Genomic DNA, 12295 nt, shown 5'->3' on the forward strand with positions numbered 1-12295 from the left:
TGGCTACACTACCTGATGTTTATAGGGCCAGATTGAACCATTGATTTTTTTACATGAAACTTCCCACTGCCCTGAACAAATTGTACTGAGGAAAAGCTAATGGCATAACTATGGCCCTTACAGATAAACAAGACCTAGTTCATCTGGCATTCTGTTTTGGTTTGCGATCTCTAATTAAAACATTTTTCTCTTAGTATGCATTTCGTTCTTTAACTTGCTTTCAACCTTTTTGTAGTGAAGCATTTGCGAGCAGAATATCTCAGCTATATAGTATTCAGCAAACGTGTTAGTGCTGTTCTCATCTACGACAGATTAATAAATGAAAAAATTACTTAATGATTTTTTTTTCTGTGTCAGCTCAAACTTCTGACCCTTGCAATTGCTACAACACCTTTGGGGAAGAAACTCATGCTGGAAATGGAGTTGCTTCAGAGCGAGATCTTAAACAGCAGGTCCCACATTTCTGTGTGAAAATGGGTCATAATCACCAATAATTTCTCAAAGTTAAGCAAGGAAGATGAGGTTGGCTGACCAAATCCTATGCTAGATGTACAAATAGAGTTCCCACAATTCCCACTGGCATATGTAAAAATAAATTATCTCTAGGAGAAATGGACGACAGTGTGCTTTACGTTTAGAACACCTAGTGATCCTAACAACTCCAGATCCTGAATTTTATCCCCTGTTATGTAGGGTAATGAGTAGATTAACTCTCTTTGCCACACACAACATGGCAATTTTCTATCACTGTCTGAACGTATGTGTGGTAGTAACACAAGACTACTGAAGACCAGAGCTATCGTATCGCAGAGACAAGACTGTGTAAAATAACGATTAGAAAAATATGCAAACCCAATCCTCACTTTTCACTCCAAATACAAATCTATAATAAATGCCAGAGGAGCAGAAATACAAGACTAAGAAAATGTATAATAATTATTTACTTTGATTATAGGATTTCAAAATAGAGATTTATCAACAATGAATGAACCATTCTTTCTCTTGGAAGAGAGAAAGTTTGCAATGTGATTTTTGCTTTCCCAGCAACTTTTCACAAGAACGTGTGGTACTTTGACACCGCGTTCAACTAGAAAGAGGTTGAACTCTGCCCCCTTAAGGTTTTGCTGCAGATATTCCAAGTTTTGCACCCACCAAAGATAGATGCCCTCAGATATGGTCAGGTAATGTTTTCTTAGTAATCTATAAATGGTTTTATTACTATGTGAGCTACTGGGAGTCTTTTTTGCTGTTTAATCATAAGTATTTCCTCCTGTTTGCTGGTATCCCAGTAATTTTTACATTCCATCTTCATTCTAGCCTCCCTGCCATTCACTATTTTGTTTGCTTAAAACATTTCTATAACTTTTCATATTTTTCCTCAGATCATTTGTGAATATTTATGCAAAACTTGGGCAGGGGGGAAAGAAAATGTTTTGCATATGTTCAGCTCAAGGAACTAATAAAATACAGAACCATGCTGGGTTTTGATGGACTAGTTGATTTCTTTTGGTGGTGAATAGTATTGTACTGTGATTCTGCTGTGTAGTGTAGAGTATATTCTTCTAGCAGAAAAAAAGTGTCACACGATTTATCTCTTTGTGGCACCAAACATCTGCTGAGGTTTCTTTTAAATGCTTTGTTTCTCTTTTTGCAAGTCCATGAGAGAAGCAGCTTGTTTGTTTTATAAGTTTGGTGTGTGTTTTCTCCCTTCTGCATCAACATGCCTGAATCATTGCCATGCTTGATGTTTTATTTTCAGGATAATCCAACAGAGGCTGGCTTGCCCCATGGACAAATATGGAGGATGGCAGACTGAAAGAGGATTTTTTTAAGGGCTGATCACTTTTGGGCTGTCCTTCAATGGTCAGCATGTTTAGCTGTGAGTCTGGGCGTGAAAGGTGGCAGTCCTTTGTTGCTTTTGGAGCTTATCGGTTTGATCTGGTCAACTGCTTTTCAAGTTTTCTGTGTGCTGCTTGAACGCAACAGTAAGAATGACAGATTAGCTGACTGAATTCTTCTGTGTATTTTTCTGGCTTTAAACCTGTGAAAGTTTCATGAGGAGCTCTGCCTGGGACCAGAGACATTAAAATTGTCCTTCTTGAACAATCAACTTTGAAACTTTGAACTTAGTACACACTTTATAAACACATATTTGGAAAAATACAATTAAGAGTAAAGTATCTCAGGAATTTCATCTTGTATCTACTGCACTATCTGGAAGGTTTCCAATATGTTTAAAGAAGATGGAACTGAGCTGCTGATTTGAAACTGGCATTTTCTCACTTAGAGCAAGAATAAGAAGATGTAGCGTTTGAAGACCAAGAGCTATTTCTGAATGACGGACTGCTGTAGAAGAGTTATGCGTGGGGGGTGAAGGGACTGAAAATTTAAAAGGTTCTGATGTCATAAGTGTTTGAATGGGATGGTCTGTATGGAGTATAAGCAAAAGGGTGTGCTCTATTCTTTGTTGATAATCTCTCATGTGCACTGAACATCAAAATGCTGGTTTGGATTACAGTAGATGTCAGTCTTTCTTCCTGCAAATCTTCTCTGTAAATGTGCTTTGTCTTATTAAATGAAAATTCAGCAGTGATAGAAAAATACCCTCAGTAGCCTGCAAGGTGAACATCACAGTTAATTCATCTCATTGCAGAGACTGTTGCCAAACTACTGAGTTTTGCAGATGAATTCTATTGCAATTTGGGCTCAAGATAAAAATGTCTGGCAAGAATAACTGGAAAAGACATTCTTAATGAGGAAAGAAGAAATATCAATAGAGTTACTTCTATGTTTCTCCTTTCACTAAGATCCAGAACCTTTATCTTACAGGAGACTATATGTACATTGTGAGCAAATTAAAGGTATTCTTTGTAACTGTATCAATCAACTGGGAGAAAATAGAAAATCAATGCTTGAAAAATTTGCAGGTGACCTCAGGCTATTGGATAAATAAATAAAGAGGGGTGACAAGCTAATCATACAGAGTAAACTGGATTATTCTGTAAAGTGAGTTGATCTGAGTTGTGGGCTTTTAAAGACAACTGAATTGAAGACTAGATTTTGAAACATAGAATGTGGGTCTGACTTTTGAGGTAAGATACTGTTACACTGACATCGAAAAGATCTTAGAAGAAAGGTACAGAACTGGCAGGATGGGCATTTCCATTGAGATGGTTAGCCAAAGAGCTAATGTGACCTGGGGAGGTATCAGCAAAGGCATGGGTATGAGGAGAGACAGGGCTGTCTGTGTCACTGCTAGCAAGGCCATCACTGGAACACTTCAGCTCTGAGGTCCTAATTTTGAGAATTCTTCTGAAAAAATTGAAAAGAGTCTAAGCTGTCATCTGGAAAACAGGTAGAAACCTGAACCAATTACTTCAAACTATTAATGTTGCAGACGTGATTTCCTCATTGCCTACAGATATCTAGATATCTAGATACAGGAAAAGCTTCAGAAAACCAACAGCTCTTTAATGCAACAACAGAAAACTCTAGACTGGGAACGTAGCTAGGTGAATAAAGATTTTAAACAAGTTGCAGATATTTTAAGTGGTGAATATGCCTACCTCCTGGAGCAATTCAAGATAGATGTGGTGTATTCCCACTGTGAGAAGTTTAAGAAACCCGGCTGAACATGTTTCTGAAACACTTCATTCAGATTCAGCCAAAGTTAAGGGATAATATGGAGTAAATTAGGTGAAGTTCTAGTCCCAGGGTTTAGAGTAAAAGATTAACGGTCCCTTCTGAATCAAGGATTGATGAGACTTTAAAACTATCCTTTTGTTAGTGAAAAGGACCTCTCAGCATCATTGAGTGTGCTAAAAATGGTGTAGTATGTCAGTATTATTAGACCTTTAGCCAAGGAATCTGCACAGTTTCAGATGCATGACTTGGGACAGGATCCTCTGCCCTTTTTTAGTCTCAGTCACCCCTCTATCTAATTTGGATGGTGAGAGGGGCCGTAGGCACTTCCTGATAGAAACTCGCCATGGTGGAGCAGAATGACAGAGAGACTTGGTCCATCTCCATCAGTGACCTAAAGCATGGCAGTCGATGCATCCTCATTAGCTATCCCTCTCACCCCCGCATACCTTTCTTATATGACCCTTCTTGTTCATCAGCTCTGCTCTGCTGGCTTCACGAGCAAAAGGAAGATTTCTGCCACAAGGCTGGGAAGGGGCAAAGAAGAAAACTGTAGTGAAAATACTGTGAGGAGGGCTTAGTTCAGCTCTGTTGAGAGGTAATGATGGGGTGGGGGGGGACGGTGGAAGCACAAGAGAACCAGGCAGCCAAGGACTAGTCTGTGCAGCACTCCTGAAGCTAGTATGCAAAACAGCTTGTTTAGCACCTCATAACTCTGTTATTATTCAGTAATTGTGATGGGGTGACAAGACCTAACAAAAGGAGTTGGAACATTCCTAAAACTTAACAATGCAAGCAGGTAGATGCATGCATGTAAAACAGTGTTCCTGGAAGGAGAAGGACCTTTAATTCAGGTTGGAATGAGTTGGGGTGCTTTCAGGAAGAGCTTGCTTGGAGGCAGCACTCAAAGCTTCTCTGCTCGGTTGGTGTGCAGCCTGCTAACCTGACTCAAGGTCTTAGCTCAGATCTTGCCCAGCTGAGAAGATTTGAACAAGGCTAGGGATATAGGATTTCAGCTATGGGAACAGCTTTACCAGAGCTAATGGGGAAGGACTGCAAGGAGATTGACAGTAGTGTCAAGCTTATTTGAGTTCAGAAAATAATATTCCATTCTGATTGTATCTACTAGCAGAGTTACAGGAACTTCTTGTTCCTGGCGTTGGATTTCATCTCAGAATGAAAGCCAGAGTCCTTTGCTCGTGCGTAGGGAGGGTTGCCTTCATACTATGCAGTTACCTTGCCAGGGCTCTTCCCAAGTTTTATAAACTTAAGGAAACACATGGACAAGCTTTTCTGAACATGATCAAAGATCTGTAAACATCAAAACTTACTAAAGGTTTAAAATAATCTCAAAGTAGAGTCTGGATTCCTTGATTCAAAGAGCCTCCCACTAAAGCAGAACGTAACAATTATGTGCATACCCAGAAACAAATTATATTCACCTTGTAATTTGATTTTTATTTTATGTTATGCAGTTATCTGCTTTGGCTCTGGGTCATTACTGGTAGTGGAAATACTGACACCTGTGATGGCTCATAATACCATATGGAAACTGTGCCTCTGGTCACCAGGACTCATTCACTTGTCATCTTTTAGCAGAAAAATTTTTTCTGCAGTCTGAAAACCTGGAAGCGTGGATAACTCTCCTTAGTACTTACCTGCAAAGCAAACAAGGGGAAAAGAAATTGATTCCATTGAAAAACCCCAAACCTGTTTTTAAAAAAGGTCTTGTTACAAGTTAAGCCACAGCCATTCTGCTACCACTGTAGGCAGCATCAACTTTAAAAATTCACCAAACTGCAGCAAATGACAGCGAAGCACTGCTTTATTCCAAATACAGAGAAGCTGCCTTCTGTCACATCCAAATTGCAGATGTATAGATGATGCTTACTTTGAGACTGTTGATTTTAATGTGTGTCACTCTTCAGTGCCAAAGGTAACTAGACTACAGTAAACGCTGGTGCTATTTATCAGCAACTTGCTAAGAAACAGAAAATAAAGCCTGTCTCTAAATTGATATGATCAGGGGTTGGACTTGATGATCTTGGAGGTCTTTTCCAACCCAATCTATTCTATGATTCTATGATTCTATGATCTCCAAAAAGGAATGTTTTTTTCCAGGTTTGTTGCTGTGACTGCACATGGAATGTAGTCCTTTTGTGTTATGTAGTTCTGTAAAACCAAGGAAAATACTGACTCCTGAAAACATTCTAATTATATGTGTTAATATTTCAAATTCTATTTATGCCCTTGACACTTATGAGCGCTATGTGAAGCTATATTCATAAAAGTACTTCTGACTCATTGGCAAGAAAGACTATTGCAGTACAGCATACTTTTTTTGCTGAGTAGAGGCAGATCGAGAATGCATTTAGATCCTGAAAATCCTGCACAACTACCTAGTAATCTGCCATGGCTGCTGTGCTGCCTGTCAGTTCTTCACATCTTCATTACTGCCTAGGCTGAGCAGGACAGAGACTTCAGAGGTGACCAGCAGAGAGAGATGGAAAAGAGTAATTCTTCTACCTGTTTTCCTCCAAAGGGCTTTATCTAAAAAGCTTTTTTATTAAACTGATAGTATGTTCCCAAAGACATTTTGCAAAATGCAGCCATGACTATAATTTTTTTTTATGACATACCAAAAGTGTCTATGGTATCCGTTTTTAATTAACTTTCATTTGGTTCAGCAGGAACTGAAGTTTTTTTTTAGTTCCTTTGCTTGATAATTTCTTAACATGTCAATAGGCTTAATACATATAGTTTGTACTTTGCACTTTGCAGTTCAGAAGGAATTGTCTGACATAACAGCAGGAGGAGAGAGTAAATCATTAGGACCATAAAAGCAACTTTGAAAGAGGTCAGAAGGGCCAAAGGGGAAAATAGCAAACCTTTGACTCTGTGTACCAAAAGATTATACCTTGATGAAGTAAAGATCTGGGGAGACACACAGGGCAGGGCCTTAGATGGGGGAGTTGGAAATGCTGAGGATTAAAAAGAGAAACTGGTAAGACAGAAAGGGAGAGAGCGAGAGAGGGTAGCTGACCCCTGACAGATAGATAGACTGATGGTGCAGACTTCCTTTTGAAAAGATTTTTTAAATTGCCAAGGCTGTAGCAAACATATAATTTTTTTTTTTTATCCTCTAGGTACTTTACCCTAGAAGTCTTATTTAACACCATAATTACATAATTTTGTGCTCAGTTAGCTTTATAAGCCTCAGTGGAGCATCATGAGCATCCCTTCCATGGAACGTTTCTCTTGCTCTTAATTTAATGCTTATGAAGAGCACATAAATTTGTATTGATCTTTTTTTTTCTTTCTTGCAGGCTTCAACCACATTACTATATGGAACAGATGGGAGTCTTTAACTCATTAGAGGGAACCATTTTAATACTGATCCCATCAATCTGTACTATTTTTACCTTGGAGACAGATGTTTTTCTGTAAAGGGTGTAGCTATATGCATCTGCTGTTGTGTGTGTACCTAGACAGCAAGTTCTGAAGTTACTGAGGCAGAACTGAAGGAAACAGGAACATTGCAGCGTAGATGAAGAGGGGATCTTTTTGGCATGCTACCAAACAGGAAGCATAAGTAGAGTGAATTTATAACTGTAGTACAGCTACTTAAGGAAAAACCAAGCACAGCTTAGTATGATTCAGACCTGTTCATACTTAAAAAAACCCCACTAACTCAACTGCTGCATACACCAACTCCTCTAAATTCAATCAGTCTTGGACAATCAGAGTAGTTTTGTGTTTTCTACTCTACTGCTCCTCTGAAACTGTAGCATCTGCATAGCTTTAAGGACTGATTTGACTCAGCAAAACAGAAAAATGTTTGCTTTCTCTTTCTTCTTTGGTTTTTCATTGTTGAGTCTAGATTTCTGAAAGATTAGTGTGTGAACTATCATGGAAAGCTTCACTTGAAAGGCTACCATGCATAATGCAGAAATAAATCACAAAAGAGCAAGACATGGAGAAAAATATGACATTCATTTATTAAATAAATCAAGTTTCTGCAATGACAATAGCTTCATTGTAGTAATTACCACAGTGTGTGATATAGAAATATTCGTTCCAACTTAATTTGGGAAACTCTCTTGGAAAGATGGCTGAAATATGGGGCAACTGGATATAGCAAGAAAAAGTTACTGGATTTTACGGCTTTGTTTCAATTCAAGACCCTGGTCTTCAAAACACTGAAAACAGATCCTATGACTTCTTGTTTGAGCAGCAGGTAAAACTTAATTGCACTGGTGATATTGGATGTGCATAGGAAAGTATAGTGAAAGCAAAAACATGGCTGCAGAGTACATTTGGTTTTAAGAGTTTATATTGCCTCAGAAAAATAGTAAGAAAAAAATGTAGATACCATTCTAAGTAGAAACAATTATAAAGTGGACAACAGTGGACACACTGTGTAGTTTTTTTCCTTCCTTTCTTTCTAGTTTATAGGAACAGGCCCAATAAAGTTAGATCTTCATTCTCCTAGAAATCCTGCCTTCTTCTATTACTTATCATATGACGTGACACCACTGGTAGCAGCCAGTGCCAGCCAGATGTTTCAAACAGAAAATTAGCTTTTTAGTGACAAGCCATTGATTTCATTCCAATAATTAATTGTGGTGCCTTAAGCTAAATCTCCATCTCTTTTTACTTTTGCCCTCATGAAGAACTGTCATACTATTTCCTGAAAGTTCAGTTTGTTTCCTTTTAAGTAAATTTCCAAAGAAGACAAATGTAATTTCAGATTATAGCCTTAATAAAGAGTAAACTGTAAGATCAGATAAATTCCTATGCTAGTTTTCACAAAATAAATGATGTAAGAAATTGCTACAAAAATTTTCTAAATATGTATTTGATAAAAAAAATCTGGAATACAGTGGCTTCTGACTTTCTAATTGCTTAGTCAAATGGCCTTACTGAACATTAGTAAGCATTCTTTGTATATTAGGTAAGCTTCTTTTAAAGTGGAATTTATTAGTAACTTGTTTGTTATGTGTAGTGTTTTCTTTAAATAAAATAAAGTAACAGGCAAACATGAATGTATGAATAATTTTAACAATGGGTTTTGTCACTGGCCATTCCAAATCAAATGTTTATGTCCCCACAGAGGAAAAAAAAAACAGCACAAAACTTAGCCAAGAATTGAGGTAACTTGCAGACATCCTAATTTTTCTTTTTGCATCTATCAATAAGCAGATAATGAATAAAACAGCGTTGTCAATGAGTACTGATTGCACCATTCAGTTTTGCTGCTCTGATGGTTTTAAAGGGAAAGTGTGATTAGCAGTAACACTTGAATTACAGTTTTCTTAAAACTTAGCATAATTAATCCAGACATTGCCACATACACTGTGCATCTCAGACCACAAGTCTGAACCTCAGCTAACTTGCATCCTCAATGCATGATGTTCATTTGCCATGACAGTCCTTGGTATATGGTGAAATCGTAAAAGTTGCAAAAGCTGTTGCAACTGCAAGATGTGGTCCAGGACCAAAGCCCTTGCCCTCAAACAAGCTGAGCCTGTGTTGAACTGACAGCAAGTGAAAACTTTCCAGAAGTGCTATGTCCACATCTCGGAGGTTGTTCTGTGTGGGGATGTTTTCAACTCGATCTGTGAAAAGAGCCTACTTGTACTTTAATAATCAGCTGAAAGCAGAATAAGGTTAGGAGGAACAAAATACTCTGTAGTATTACTACAGGGCTGCAGGTGACCAGTGTTGCAGGTTGGTAATAAAGCTGGAATCCAGTCCTTGCTGCAGATATTCTTTGTGTATTTTAGTAGATGGATACTGGTCACAGTGGTTGGTGCTCAGGATTTCCCCCTTTCTGATCAAGCGTCCTAGGACAACCTTGGCTAGTGTAGAGTCAGAGTCTGGCCATAGCACAGAGGCACAGCTTCAACACAACACCTTCACTGATAGCTGAAGTGATTTTGGACCACTTCAGGTAAATAAAGGGCTAGAATGAAGGTCCCATAAGCCTTAGGCTTCAGTGAATAAGCTGTACTAAAAAAAAAAACAATACAAACCACCAAATAATCAAGCAAAATAAAATTTGTGGGTCCTGGAGAAACCAGGACCATCCTCGAACAAAAAGGTCTCAACTCCACTGACCTCTGGGAAAATCTGAACAGAGGCTTTTGAGTTGGTGGGCTGAGAGGAGGAGGGTGTGGATGTGCTTCGGAGCTGAGCCACGGCAGGACCTTGGTCTGAGATGTGAATCAGTCTGCCAAAATTGGATTAAACCTGAACTGGCACTTTGGAAATCAGAAACTCCTGGGTACAGGACAAAAGCAAATATGCAATTGTGACAGCTGCATGGCTAAACAGTTTCTAATGCTGCCAAGCAGAGGTTTCTGGATGCTGGAGACCATATTCCTCCTGCTTTGTCTGTTGGCTGCCTTTGGGTCTGAGCTGCCTGACCAAATAGTCTCTAAAAGCAACTAAAATTCAGTCAAACACACAATAGTAAGAACAAATGTATCTTTTTTTTTAAAAAAAAAAAAAAAAAAAGAAAAAGAGAGCGAAGTGAAAATTTCAACTGAGAAAGGACTTTAGAAGTTGATTTGAACAGTAAAACATGTACCCAAATCAAAATCAAGGGTAACCCTTCCACTAATTCATCTGAGAGAGGGTTTCAGCATTCTTTTGTTTATTTTTCCTATGCTTTATTTTCTATCTGGAAAGTTGAATTCTCTTTGAGGTGATTTCAATCTTGTTTGTAAAGATAGATTGCTTATATAGAATACAAAGTAGTAGTATAAGATTGGTAAACCAAGATATGTAATTTTTTTTTTATTTTTTTTTTTTTTTTAGAAAACACTGTCTGATTATGGCTTTAAATATTTACTTGATTTAGAAATTTAACTGAGGCTCAGATTCTTGGATATATTAAGGTCCACGAACCTGATGAATTGCTGCAGTCAGCTACATGCAAATTATGCTTAGAAGCAGAGCTTTTGCCTTCCCTTCCCAGACAGCACAAAGTTAATGAGCCAAACACATGAAGTCCTTTTACACAACCAAAATAGAAGGGAAAGGAAAATTTTAGACTGGCAGTTGTTCAGAAATATTGAGACTGCTTGTAAATATGACCCAAAAAAGATCAAAATCCAGAGGCTATTAACAAATGAGTATTTGTTATCAGTGGGAGGATTTTATGGTGGAACTGAGTTTAGGGTGGCATTTGTGAAAGGTGATGTGGTTTTGATTTAAGTTGTCATCTATCAGTTCCTCTGACTAAAGTTTCATGTAGCAACTCAAGCAACTCTGAAGAAAGCACAGAAGAATCTGAGAAGCTGCTGAAATTCATTTAACTGGGTTAGAAATTTTATAGTTTATATTATTTTGATTTTTTTACATTATTTTGATTTTTCATTCTATTTTTTTTATGTTTCCATGTATATCTGCTCTGGGACTGTGTCCTCTCAGAGGTCCGAGAGGCCTACCTGGATTGCTCTGCTGAATGAGAGCAGCATGTCTTTCTCACTTATTTTGGCATGTTTGGCAGATGCTGGAGGAGTGCAAGAGTAGAGCAGCAGATTACATTTTTTTCTCAAAGGCTGTTTTATTGAGCAGAATAACTCTTTACAGATCTACTGTCTCCCTGTTTTTCTGACAGAGTCTCCCTGCTATCAGCTGGCCATGGCCAGCACATCTTACGAAAAGTATGTGAAAGAGTGTCTTTGAAGTCTTAAATAGAAAGTGAAACTCCAAAGGATAAGAAGAAACTCCAAGACACCAGTTTCATGAAAAATGTCAAAAAGAAGGGCATGGGAAGGACAACAGTTTGTCAAATCTACTACAAAGGCAGATCTAAGCAAAGGGAACCTCAAAGATGGGACATCTTTGAGATCTACAAAAAGAAAATGACTGTGTCACAGAAGAAGAGTATTTTTATCTCTGTTTAGAATATAGAAGTTGTCTCTGCCAGTTTTGAATTTCCCAAATGATGAATCCAATTATTTAGGGGAGATCTTAGGGATAGAAGAACAAGATAAGTTCAGATTTGGATTTCAGTGGCAATGGAGACTGCGTGGATAGACAACAATTTTTAGTTTAGTAAGCTTGGTCGTTAGCTGGTGAGTATCCAGGAAAGAAGGACCATAGCAACACAGTCATGTTATGCCTTTTCAAATGTAATCTTTTCACATTAGGGCTGTGAACAACTCTATGTGAAGTGGGAAATAGTTTATTGCTGGTGGTGTTGTCTATGCTGTCCATGGTCCCAGGATAAATAACTCTGTTGCCAAGGCTGTCAGTTTGTTACCTGTCACAAACAATAGATTACACTCACTTGTTTGTTAATTCTGTGAAAGTCTAGTTTCTGGGGTCACCCTCTTAAAATATACACAGTCTTCCTTCAGGCTATGTTGTCCTTATAAATGATACAGCTACAGCCTTAATGAGTTTTGCATCCTTCTTCTCTAACTTCTACATGTCACATCTTATTTCTCTTGCTGAGTTTGGCAGATCTAGTTATTGAATTAAAACTTTATATAATTATACTACGACCCCTTCAAAAAAAATCAGAAATGTTAATGTCTCTCAAGATGAGGGCCAATTTAAATCAGCCTAGACCCCTTGTGCTTCAGCATTGATTGTGAACTCAAGAAAGCCATGTATCTCAACACTTCTTGCCGTTTCT

General features: G+C 38.1%; 1 long non-coding RNA gene across 1 annotated transcript; it reads left to right on the forward strand.

The window, feature by feature from the left end:
• Window positions 1-2178: 2178 nt before the first annotated feature.
• LOC114060282 lies at window positions 2179-11955 on the forward strand. Its single transcript, XR_003571861.1, has 2 exons — window positions 2179-2621; window positions 11270-11955. It is a non-coding gene; the product is annotated as an uncharacterized LOC114060282 (long non-coding RNA).
• The last annotated feature ends 340 nt before the right edge of the window (window positions 11956-12295 follow it).

This window comes from Empidonax traillii, unplaced genomic scaffold (genome assembly GCF_003031625.1).
Source record: "Empidonax traillii isolate 1590-97213 ecotype Southwest subspecies unplaced genomic scaffold, ASM303162v1 scaffold268:size1028579, whole genome shotgun sequence".
Classification (NCBI taxonomy): domain Eukaryota; kingdom Metazoa; phylum Chordata; class Aves; order Passeriformes; family Tyrannidae; genus Empidonax; species Empidonax traillii.